Here is an 11,338-nt window from a genome sequence, read left to right as displayed (position 1 = left end):
CAATATTTTTTCTTGGTCGCCTCCAAGACCACCGCCAAGAACTCTGCCATTATCTCTGTTAAGTTTTCTCCCTTTTCTTCTTCCATGTTTTGAAATCTCAAATAAAAGTCTGCCATGTTCCTCTCTAATGCAACTATTATTCTATTTTTGCTTCTGTCTGCCTGTGACAATCTATAATCCAGCTCTCCCAATTTTTTTTCTGTCAATTCAGCTTTCTCTTCTACTTTTTTTATACATTGTTCATTTTTCACCATCATTTGTTGAAAAGTCTCTATTTTTTGTACTTTCTCCATTTTTTCTTCTAGTTTCCCTTCCATTTTCTCCATTCTTCTTTCATATTTTTGTAAAGCATTTGTATCATGTTTTTCAATTCCTCTTGCATAATGTTGGCTTTCTCTTGCTGTAGCAGAACATCCAAGGTTCTTTGGCCTGCTGGACTAGAAGTTGCTGAAGAAGAAGCTGAAGATGGTACAGATGTTGTTTTCTCCATGTTAAAGTCCAATATTTATAATCCACCAGAGAATAAAAAAATTAGTTCAGTTATATCCCAAAAAGTTATAATCCAAGGCCAACTTTTATCAATTTTTCTTTTCTTCAGGTTCTTCAAACCTAATCCATCTTGTTAATGTAGAAGGAATTAATATAGCAATAATTTGTAATCCAAATAGGCCCAGAAATTCAACGACCAACAAGTTTATATTCTAAAGTAGAGATCACAGAGCAAACATTAAAAAAAAATCAAAGAAGAAAGGCAATATCCAGCTTCTGTTGACTTTATCTGTTACTTTCTTTTAAGTTCCAAGAGCTACACTCTTTGAAAAACAAAGTTTCAGTGCTCCACTCTCTATTTGATTCTTCAGTCAACCCATCCTCTTATCCAGGGGTGGGATTCTACCAGTTCGCACCTATTCGCTATAACTGGTTGTTAACATTCTAAGCAGTTCGGAGAACCAGTTGTTAGAAGAAATTACTGGCCTAATCCTGTAAGGAAGGCAGGAAGGAAACATTCTGGTGTTGCTTACAGAAACTGCCTCTCCATTAACCCTTATTACATTCTTGGCAGGACTAGATTTTCTGTCTCAGGAACTTCTCTGGAGTTTTTTTCCCCCTCCTTTGCTGGTACTTTGCTTGTGTGGAGTGACCATTCAAAGGTTACAGTGGCACTGAAAAAAGTGACATGACCATTTTTCACACATACGACTGTTGCAGCATCCCCACGGTCATGAGAGACCAGGGGAGGAGATGCTTGCCTCGATTTAAGTGATATTGAGTTGGCCACGCCCAGCCAATAACATAACTTCAGCTTCAACCATAATAACACAAGAGCAAACAATAGATACAAACTCAAGGTTAATCTCACCAAACTTGATTGCAGGAAATACAACTTCAGCAACAGAGTGGTCAATGCCTGGAATACTCTACCTGACTCTGTGGTTTCTTCCCAAACCCCAAATCTTTAACCTTAGACTGTCTACTATTGACCTCACCCCTTTCCAAAGAGTCTGTAGGGGGCGTGCATAAGCACACCAACATGCCTACTGTCCCTGTCCTATTGTTTCTTTCTTTTTTTCTTATATGTATCCATGTATTCATAACTATGTTTTTACTTATACCTATTATCTTGTAAGCAATTGACAAAAATAAATAAATAAATAAAAATAAAATAAATAAACCAAGCCATGTCCACCCAGTCACATGACCACCAAGCCACGCCCACCAACTAAGCCACACCCACAGAACCGGTTGTTAAAATTTTGAATCCCACCCCTGCTCTTATCTTATCATTTTGTTCTTAAACTTCAAGCTTCAAGGCTAAGTTTTCAATCTGTATAATTTCCACTGTAATTTTCACTTCTGCCTTTAGGTGGCACTATTGCTCTGCATCTTTCTTTTTCCCTCTAATATACTGTATTCTATGTAAATTCAAAAATTATAAAAGTTATAGAATAAGCTCCATAAAGTCAGTTTGTATTGCCCAAAAATTCTAGATTGGTTTTATAGTAAGTATTATATTCTATTTGAAATATCCAGTCCAGTTTTCCTAAATACACTCTTTAGTCAATTTCCTGTCTTAATTATGGCTCATAAAAGCTCTCCTCACCACTTTTATTCAGGAGGTGGAAAGAAAAACAATTCCACCCCCATCTCCTTTTAGGTCTCACTTCCCTCAGTTGTATTTCAGGGGGCTCTTTCTTCCCTTTGTTCTTAAATATTCAGATTTAAAAGTATATCACCCAGTCTATTCACACCGTCTTCTGCTTTCACTTTCTGGTGACTGCTCCAGCTTCAGAATGACATGCAATGGTCATCTTCCTTGCTGTCAGATAGCCTTCTCCGGGTCAATGAGGGAGATTGTGGACCCCCTCAGTCACCAGAGTGTACTCTCTACACTCATCACCCCCCAAGGTGATTTAGGTCCGTTTAAGACCTCTCTGACAGCTAGATTTCAACAGTCTCACAGAGCTCTCTGTGAGACACGTCGTATTGCTGTGATGTCAGCCCTGCCCTCCCCAAAAATATTTCTGTTGGGTAACTTGCTAGAACAGTATAATAAAGGGAGTACATATTTAATTTTACATGTGTTAACAGCAGCAAGATATGTATTTGCACAACAATGGAAAAATGAAAAGATTCATGCAGAGGAAAGTGTTATAAAAATATTGGAATGGATAAACTAGCACTTTAAATAAAAGAAAAGGAAGAAACAGAACACTTCTTAACATGGGACTTGTTTTACCAATGGCTAACTAACAGAAACAGAGGTTAGAAATTAAAAAGACTAAAAGAATAATTAATTATACATATACATACATATTTTTTTTAAGATGGAGAAGCTAATTGTACTATTACTATGTGATTAATATTGATATGTATACTATGATTGCCATTATGATTATTGTTGATCTGTACTCAAAACTAATCGTACCCAGGCAACATGTTGTTCAGATAGATATGGAGTTTTTTATACATATGTACATTTATACAATGCTGTGTTTCTATCCTACTTTCCACATACTATGAAGGATTCTGCCCGGCGCCAGGCAGGGATGGTGGCTGGGCGCTTCTCCCGGGGTGGGCCGATCCTGCGCTGCGGCCCCGGGAGATTCGTCTCCCCATGTGGGGTTGGGCTTCCCTCTCGGGCAGGGGAGTCTTTGTCATACTGGTAGTAGGGTGTCATTTTTAAAAGAATTGGCTTTGCCTTCGAAGGCCCTTCGCAGCGACAGGAGCGCCTGAAGCCGAGTTTCTCCACCGAGCTCCAGTTGCAGGGAGGAGCCCTGGCTGGCTGCGCATGGCTGTGCCAAATGCCGTGGCATTGCTCTAAACGCTGCGGCAGCACGGGGAGAAGGGAAAGCAACGGTGGCAGAAGGTCTCCCAATACGAAGTGCCCCACCAATGCCAAGGTCAACATCCAAGCCATCGCCGCCCGCCCGCCCGAGGATTCAAGGGGAGGGAATTAAGTCACCCCTGAAAACACGGCCTAGCCATTTTTGGGGGGGGGGTGTCAAAAAAAAAAAGGTCCAGCCTTATTTTGTGAGAAACACGGTATTATGTATGTTTATGTATGTTTAAACAATATGGTGATTGGCACTAGAAGGGCACATTGAAACATTGAATAACTAAATAATAAAGGACTATATCTTAATATAACTATTATTAACACTAGGATTAGTAATGGTGGCCTGACTAGAAACTAGAATAGAGGTAGAAATAAGAAACGGGGGAATATTAGCATACAAATTTTATGTAATAGAATAAAAGCAATAATTAGATGGAAAGATTCGAGGTTGAAAGATGGCATGTATGCCATACTTTTTTTTTTGAACAAATTTTATTAATTTTTAAAGACATACAAAACATGAAACATAAGAACATAAAACCTCTTTTCTGAAAGTTATTTGTAAATTTTAACAAAACAAATAAAACATTTTATACACCATTGGCACATCTCCTTATAAACACATACATATCCTTACGTTTTTATTCACTATACCTATTTTTCCTTCTGACTTGCTTTATTCTCTTCTATCTTTTATTCTCAATTGTCCTCTTCTAACATTCCTCCAAGGTTTTATTAGCTCAATCAAACATAAACACACAAAAACACAAAACATAAAAAACATAAAAAACATCTTTTCTGAAAGTTGCTTAGTCCCGGGTTACAACTCTTCGTACAGACACAAATTCAAATTCATATTCATTTTGTATACCATTCCATATCTTATTACCATTTTCAATTTTCTATATAGCTTCTCATCTCTTTTAAATTTTCTTAGTTTTATTTTATTTATCTCATCTCAATTCAAATCATAATATTTATTATTCTTTGTCTGTTCTGTTTTATCCATTTATCTTTCTTCTTTAAACAAAACTTCTCCTGTACACTAATTGGAGTATGACACCTTTGTCTCTTTCCCCTACATTTATAGTACTTAATATAAAATACATAACTTACATTGGGATTCTGTTTGGTACATTCTAAAATTATACAATATTACAATGCCAATACAAATCTATTCATTAATATTAATATTCATTTATATCTTAAACACTTAACACATTACTTTTCAATTGAATATCATACTTTTATGGGAACACCAATTTTCCATAGTTATTTCCCCCCCACATCACATATTTTAAATCATTATTTCATTAGAATGTTCCCCCTTCTCCTATTTCAAATCTCTCATTTCACAAAAAAATTCACTGGGATAACACCATCTAATCATTAATATTAATATTCTTAAACATTTTACCCATTTCAATTAAATATCATGCCTTTATGGGAACACTCATGCTTTCCATAGTTATTCCCCCCCCCACATCACATATTTTATATCATTGTTTCGTTAAAATGTTCCCCCTTCTCCTAGTACAATTCTCCCATTTATTTACTAAACATTTTATCAGATTTTAAATTACTTATTATTTCCAATTTTCTAAGATTATTTCTAAGTACAAATATAAAAATACAATCTTATGTACCTTTCCAGAATCCCCTTTTCAATAAAGTTTACCCATTATCTCTAAAAGACTTTTGTTTCTTTGCATCTTGCTCCCCACCATTGAGGCTTCTCATTCTCCCTTGCTTATTCTTCTCCTTGCCCTCTTTACCCCCATGTCTCTCCACCTCCCTTTTGTTCTGCTTTCCTCCTTTCTGTTGTTTTCTAACATAGTATCCATTTTTCACCTTATTCTTCTCTTTTTTGGTTGTTTTTCCAAATCTTAAAGTCCCCTTTTCCTTTTTCTCTTTCTCCTTTTCTTCCCCAACTAAAGTCACTTGTTCATCAAAAATGGCTTCTTCTTTATCCCAGTCATCCTGTTGCACAGTCAGCTTTTCATAAGTACAAACCGCCATTTCTAAAAATTGAAAAAGAGTGCCAAGAGAATCCTTCCCTTCTTGCTCTTCCTTTTTATATTTTTGGTATTCAAGTTTCAATCCATCCACAAGTGATGCCATTATAGAGAGAAAAGGTTTTTCCAAACAACCACCCAAATGCTTTTAATCAAAGATAGTTCAGAAGCTCCAAAATCACCAAGCAATCCAAATAAGCTGTTTCTTTTAAGTACTTTCTCCTTCTTCACTTTCTCTTTCTGGGGTTAATGTTTAGTCACAAAGTTTCATTTAAAATATATCTTTTAGAAGTCTTATTGGTGTTTAATAACTCTTTAAAATACTAGGCAATCTTCTCCTTATTTTCAAATTCTGCTCCAAATTTTTTTCCTCTCCCTTCCCACTCACAGCAAAAAGATTTTTATTTTATTTTTTTAAAAAGAAATGTTCAGAAATCCTTATCCCTTCAGCATTTAATTACCTCCAATGCAGGTTTTCGGATTTCTCTTATAGTTCCATCCACTGTCACGTTAGGAAGGAGAGTGAAAAGAAAGAAAAGAAAAAAACTTTCCCTTTTAGAATTCCATTCGCCGCTTGTAACTCTCTCTGGAAACAATTTATCTTTGGCAGCTTTCAAATTCCAGGGTACTTTCTCTTACTTTATCCCGGTCAAAAACCACTTTCACAGCTCTTCCAACTTTCTTCCTCCTGCACAATCTTGTCCAGCTGCAGGTTTCTTCGTGGCGGCCATTACTGACCGCCGCTCCTCCGCCTTGGGAAAAGAGGGTTTTGCCAGCTGGGGAGGGGGTCTGCGACACCCCCAAACCCCTATCCGGATCCCCCCTGTCTTCAGCTGCCCCTTTGGGGCAGCTATATCCCCCAAATCCAAGCGGATCGGGGGAACCTTGGCAGCAAGCGCAGCAGGGATCGCGCGGTATTGCGAATCCCTGCCGCTGCCGAAGCCTTGCAAACCAGAAGTCCAAGCATGTATGCCATACTTTGTATGCTCAAATAATGTTGTGATTGGCATTAAAATGCAACATTGAAATATTGAATAACTACTATAAAACAAACATGCTAGGATTACATAAGTTTAACTAATGTAACAAACATTATTAATATTATTATTGCTACTTGTATCAAAATGAAGGATACCCAGATGTCACAGTGTTCATGTATTGATGTTGAAGTATATATATATACTTCATATATTATACTTATATACTTATATATAAGTATATATAATATATATATATATATATATATATATATATATATATATATATATATATATATATATAAATATAAATATAAATATAAATATAAATATAAATATAAATGTATGTATGTATGTATGTATGTATATGTTTTCTTAAGTTTTCGTGGCACTTACGTGTATGGTATTCAGCTTTGTTCGGTATTTTCCCACGTCATTATAGTTGTGCTTTTAAAGTTGTAGCAACGTTTCGCGGAATCTCATCTGCCATCATCAGGCTTCTGTATTGTGTTCGTCTGTGAGTCTGACTATATATATATATATATATATATATATATATATATATATATATATATATATATATATATATGTATGTATGGTTTGGCTTGGTTGGGTATTTTCCCGTCATTGTAGTTCTTTTAAAGTTGTAGCACGTTTCAGCAGAATCTCATCTGCCATCATCAGGCTTCTGTTGGCAGATGAGATTCTGCTGAAACTTACAACTTTAAAAGAACTACAATGACGTGGGAAAATACTCCCGAACCAAGCCGACACCATACATGTAAGTACCAGCGAAAACTTAAGAAAACATATATATATATATATATATATATATATATATATATATATATATATATATATATATATATATATGTGTGTGTGTGTGTGTGTGTGTGTGTGTGTGTGTGTGTAGCAAGTATTAGATAACAGGTATAGGTATAAGCATGGTTATGAACACATGAAATGGATACGAATAAAAAAAACAATAGGACAGGGACGGTAGGCATGTTGGTGCACTTATGCACGTCCTCTACAGACCTCTTAGGAAAGGGATGAGGTCAATAGTAGACAGTCTAAGGTTAAAGTTTTTGGGGTTTGGGGAAGAAACCCCAGAGTCAGGTAGAGTATTCCAGACATTGACCACTCTGTTGCTGTAGTCGTATTTCCTGCAATCAAGTTTGGTGCTGTTTACCTTGAGTTTGTATCTATTGTGTGCTCTTGTACTGTTGTGGTTGAAGCTGAAGTATTCATTGACAGATAGGACATTGCAGTAGATAATTTTATGTACTATACTTACAGTAGATCGGACCAAAGGCGGTGTAGTTCTAGGTTGTCTTGGTCTAACATTTCAAGTCTGGTGGCATAAGGTATTCTGCTACGAGTAGAGGAGTAGAGAACTCTTCTTTTAAAATATTTCTGGACTTTCTCAACTGTATTAATATCAGATTCGTAATGTGGGTTCCAGACTGATGAGCTGTATTCGATTATTGGCCTAGCAAATGTTTTGTATGCTCTAGTTAGTAGTGTGATATTACCAGAGAAAAAGCTACGTAAGATTAGGTTAACAACTCTTAATGCCTTTTTGGCTATGTAGTTACAGTGGGCTCTGGCACTTAGCTCATTAGAGATGAGTACTCCAAGATCCTTGACAGAGTTTGGATCATCAACAAGGTCTTGACTATTCAGCCTGTATTTTATTTTCTGATTTTTTTGGCCAATATGTAAGACAGAGCATTTATTTGTTGAGATTTGAAGTTGCCATTTGTTTGACCATTCTGATACATAGTCAAGGTCTTTTTGAAGTGAAGAGAACGCAGTTGCTCTTAATATGATCACAGAGGTCATTTATGTAAAGTATAGAGAGAGTTGGTCCTAGAACACTGCCTTGCATGACACCACTGTTGACAGGTACAGGATTTGATAGGGTGTTCCCTATTCTGACAATTGGTTGCCTGTTGGACAGGAATGCATTTATCCAGTTATGCAGGTGTCCAGAGATGCCATAAGATTTTAGTTTTAGGAGTAGCTTGTCGTGTACCACTGAATCAAAGGCTTTACAGAAGTCTATGTAAATAGCGTCAATTGCTTTGCCTTGATCAAGTTGTGTAGGCCATATGTTTTTGCAGTGTAGGAGTTGCAGATTACAGGATAATTTTTTTCTGAAACCAAATTGTTTGTTAGAGAGTAGGTTGTTTGTCTCTAAGTGGAGGATAATGGATTGGTTAATAATTGATTCCATGACTTTACAGGTGATGCAACATAAAGATATTGGTTTGTAATTTTCAACCAACTGCCAAGCATCTGAATTCTGATCACATGATGCTTCAAAGAGGTGAAAAACAGTCATAAATTATATTTTTCAGTGCCGTTGTAACTTCGGTCACTAAATGAACTATTTAAGTCAAGGACTATCAGTACTTATGATTAGAAAGATTAGAAAGACTACACTTTAGTCTCTTCTTTGTTTCACCATGTTACCACAACTTTGTTTATATTCAGCTTCTAAATATAACAAGAATACAGTGATCTATAACCACTATTGCTATAAAGTACCCATTTTTCTACAAATGCAGTTGGAATTTATGTTTGTGGAAAATGGAAATAGCTGATTATTTAATTGTTCATGATAAAGGAATTAATTGTCTTAGGCAAGAGGGAAGGCTTTTTCTCAGATGAAAGATAATCTAACACCCCCACCTCACCCCCCAGGGCTAAATTGCATTCTCCTATGCTTTAAGAAATAATGTTACAGTACATACAGGTGAAACTCGAAAAATTAGAATATCGTGAAAGTTCATTTATTTCAGTAATGCAACTTAAAAGATGAAACTAATATATGAGATAGACTCATTACATGCAGAGCAAGATAGTTCAAGCCATGATTTGTCATAATTGAGATGATTAGGGCTTACAGCTCATGAAAACCCCAAATCCACAATCTCAGAAAATTAGAATATTACATGCAATCAATAAAACAAGGATTGTACATAGAACAATATCGGACCTCTGAAAAGTATAAGCATGCATATGTACTCAATACTTGGTTTGGCCCCCTTTTGCAGCAATTACTGCCTCAATGTGGCGTGGCATGGAAGCTATCAGCCTGTGGCACTGCTGAGGTGTTATGGAAGACCAGGATGCTTCAATAGCAGCCTTCAGTTCTTCTGCATTGTTCAGTCTCATGTCTCTCATCTTTCTCTTGGCAATGCCCCATAGATTCTCTATAGCAGGGGTCCCCAACCACCGGTCCGTGGACCAGTACCGGTCCGCGGAACAAGTCCTACCGGGCCGCTGGTTGCTGGGCGCCGCCATCTTTTTTTGATGAAAAAGTGCTTCCGGTGAGCTTTTCCGGTAGAAAGCTCACCGGAAGCACTTTTTCATCAAAATAGAGGCGCATAGCGCTCGGTGAGCTTTTTCGGGTAGAAAGCCATTTCTACCCGGAAAAGCTCACCGAAGCGCTGGCGCTGCCATCTTTTTGATGAAAAGTGCTTCCGGTGAGGTCACCGGAAGCACTTTTCATCAAAAGATGGCGCACCCAGCTGATGCCGGTGCCGGGCGCGCGCCCAGCTGATGCTGGTACCGGGCGCGGCATAAAAAGGTTGGGGATCACTGCTCTATAGGGTTCAGGTCTGGCAAGTTTGCTGGCCAATCAAATCACAGTAATCCCACTGTTGTTGAACTAGGTTTTGGTGCTTTTGGCAGTGTGGGCAGATGCCAAGTCCTGCTGGAAAATGAAGTCAGCATCCCCATAAAGCTCGTCTGCGGAAGGAAGCATGAAGTGCTCCAAAATCTCCTGGTAGAGGGCTGTGTTAACCCTGGACTTAATGAAGCTCAGTGGACCAACACATGGCTCCCCAAATCAACACAGACTGTGGAAACTTCACACTGGACTTCAAGCATCTTGCAGTGTGTGCCATTCTTCCTCCAGACTCTGGGTCCTTGGTTTCCAAATGAGATGCAAAAGTTGCTCTCATCAGAAAAGAGGACTTTGGACCACTGAACAACAGACCAGGTCTGTTTTTCTTTAGCCCAGGTAAGACGCTTCTGACACTGTTTGTTGTTCAGGAATGGCTTGACAAGAGGAATACGACATTTGAAGCCCATGTCCAGGATCCGTTTGTGTGTGGTGGCTCTTGATGCACTGACTCCAGCCTCAGTCCACTCCTTGTGAAAGTCCCCAACACTTTTGAATGGCCTTTTCCTGATAATCCTCTCCAGGCTGCGGTCATCCCTGCTGCTTGTGCACCTTTTTCTTCCACACTTTTCCCTTCCACATAACTTTCTATTAATGTGCTTTGATACAGCACTTTGGGAACATCCAACTTCTTTTGCAATTACCTTTTGAGGCTTTCCAGGAGGGAAAGGGAGTTATGGAGGGTGTCAATGATGGTTTTCTGCACAACTGTCAGGTCAACAGTCTTTCCCATGATTGTGATTCCTACTGAACCAGACTGAGAGACCATTTAAAGGCTCAGGAACCCTTTGCAGGTGTTATGGCTTAATTAGATTAGAGTGGGACACTTTGAGCCTAGAATATTGAACCTTTTCACAATATTCTAATTTTCTGAGTTTGTGGATTTGGGATTTTCATGAGCTGTAAGCCATAATCATTTCAATGATGACAAATCATGGCTTGAACTATCTTGCTTTGCATGTAATGAGTCTATTTCATATATTAGTTTCACCTTTTAAGTTGCATTACTAAAATAAATGAACTTTTGCACAATATTCTAATTTTTCGAATTTCAACTGTATGCTTTCTTCAACCATCTGCAGACCAGGAAGAAACTTTAGGAAAAGTGGATACTATAGATGTAATATGTGGACATTCAGTAACTTGGATTACTGTTTTTGATTATATGCCCCCCCCCCCCTCCACCACACACCTACACTCTCACTCACATACATACCAGTGAGGAAAAAGAAGAAGAGCTAAAGAATGAGATAATTCTCTAACTATATGTGTATGGAACATCTGCATGGACACAAGATAAGCATAGCAGAATAAT

Source organism: Notechis scutatus, chromosome 5 (genome assembly GCF_049901735.1).
Source record: "Notechis scutatus isolate UNSWTSFEM ecotype Mainland chromosome 5, rNotScu1.2, whole genome shotgun sequence".
NCBI classification, from domain to species: Eukaryota; Metazoa; Chordata; class Lepidosauria; order Squamata; family Elapidae; genus Notechis; species Notechis scutatus.
This window is presented reverse-complemented; position numbering follows the sequence as displayed.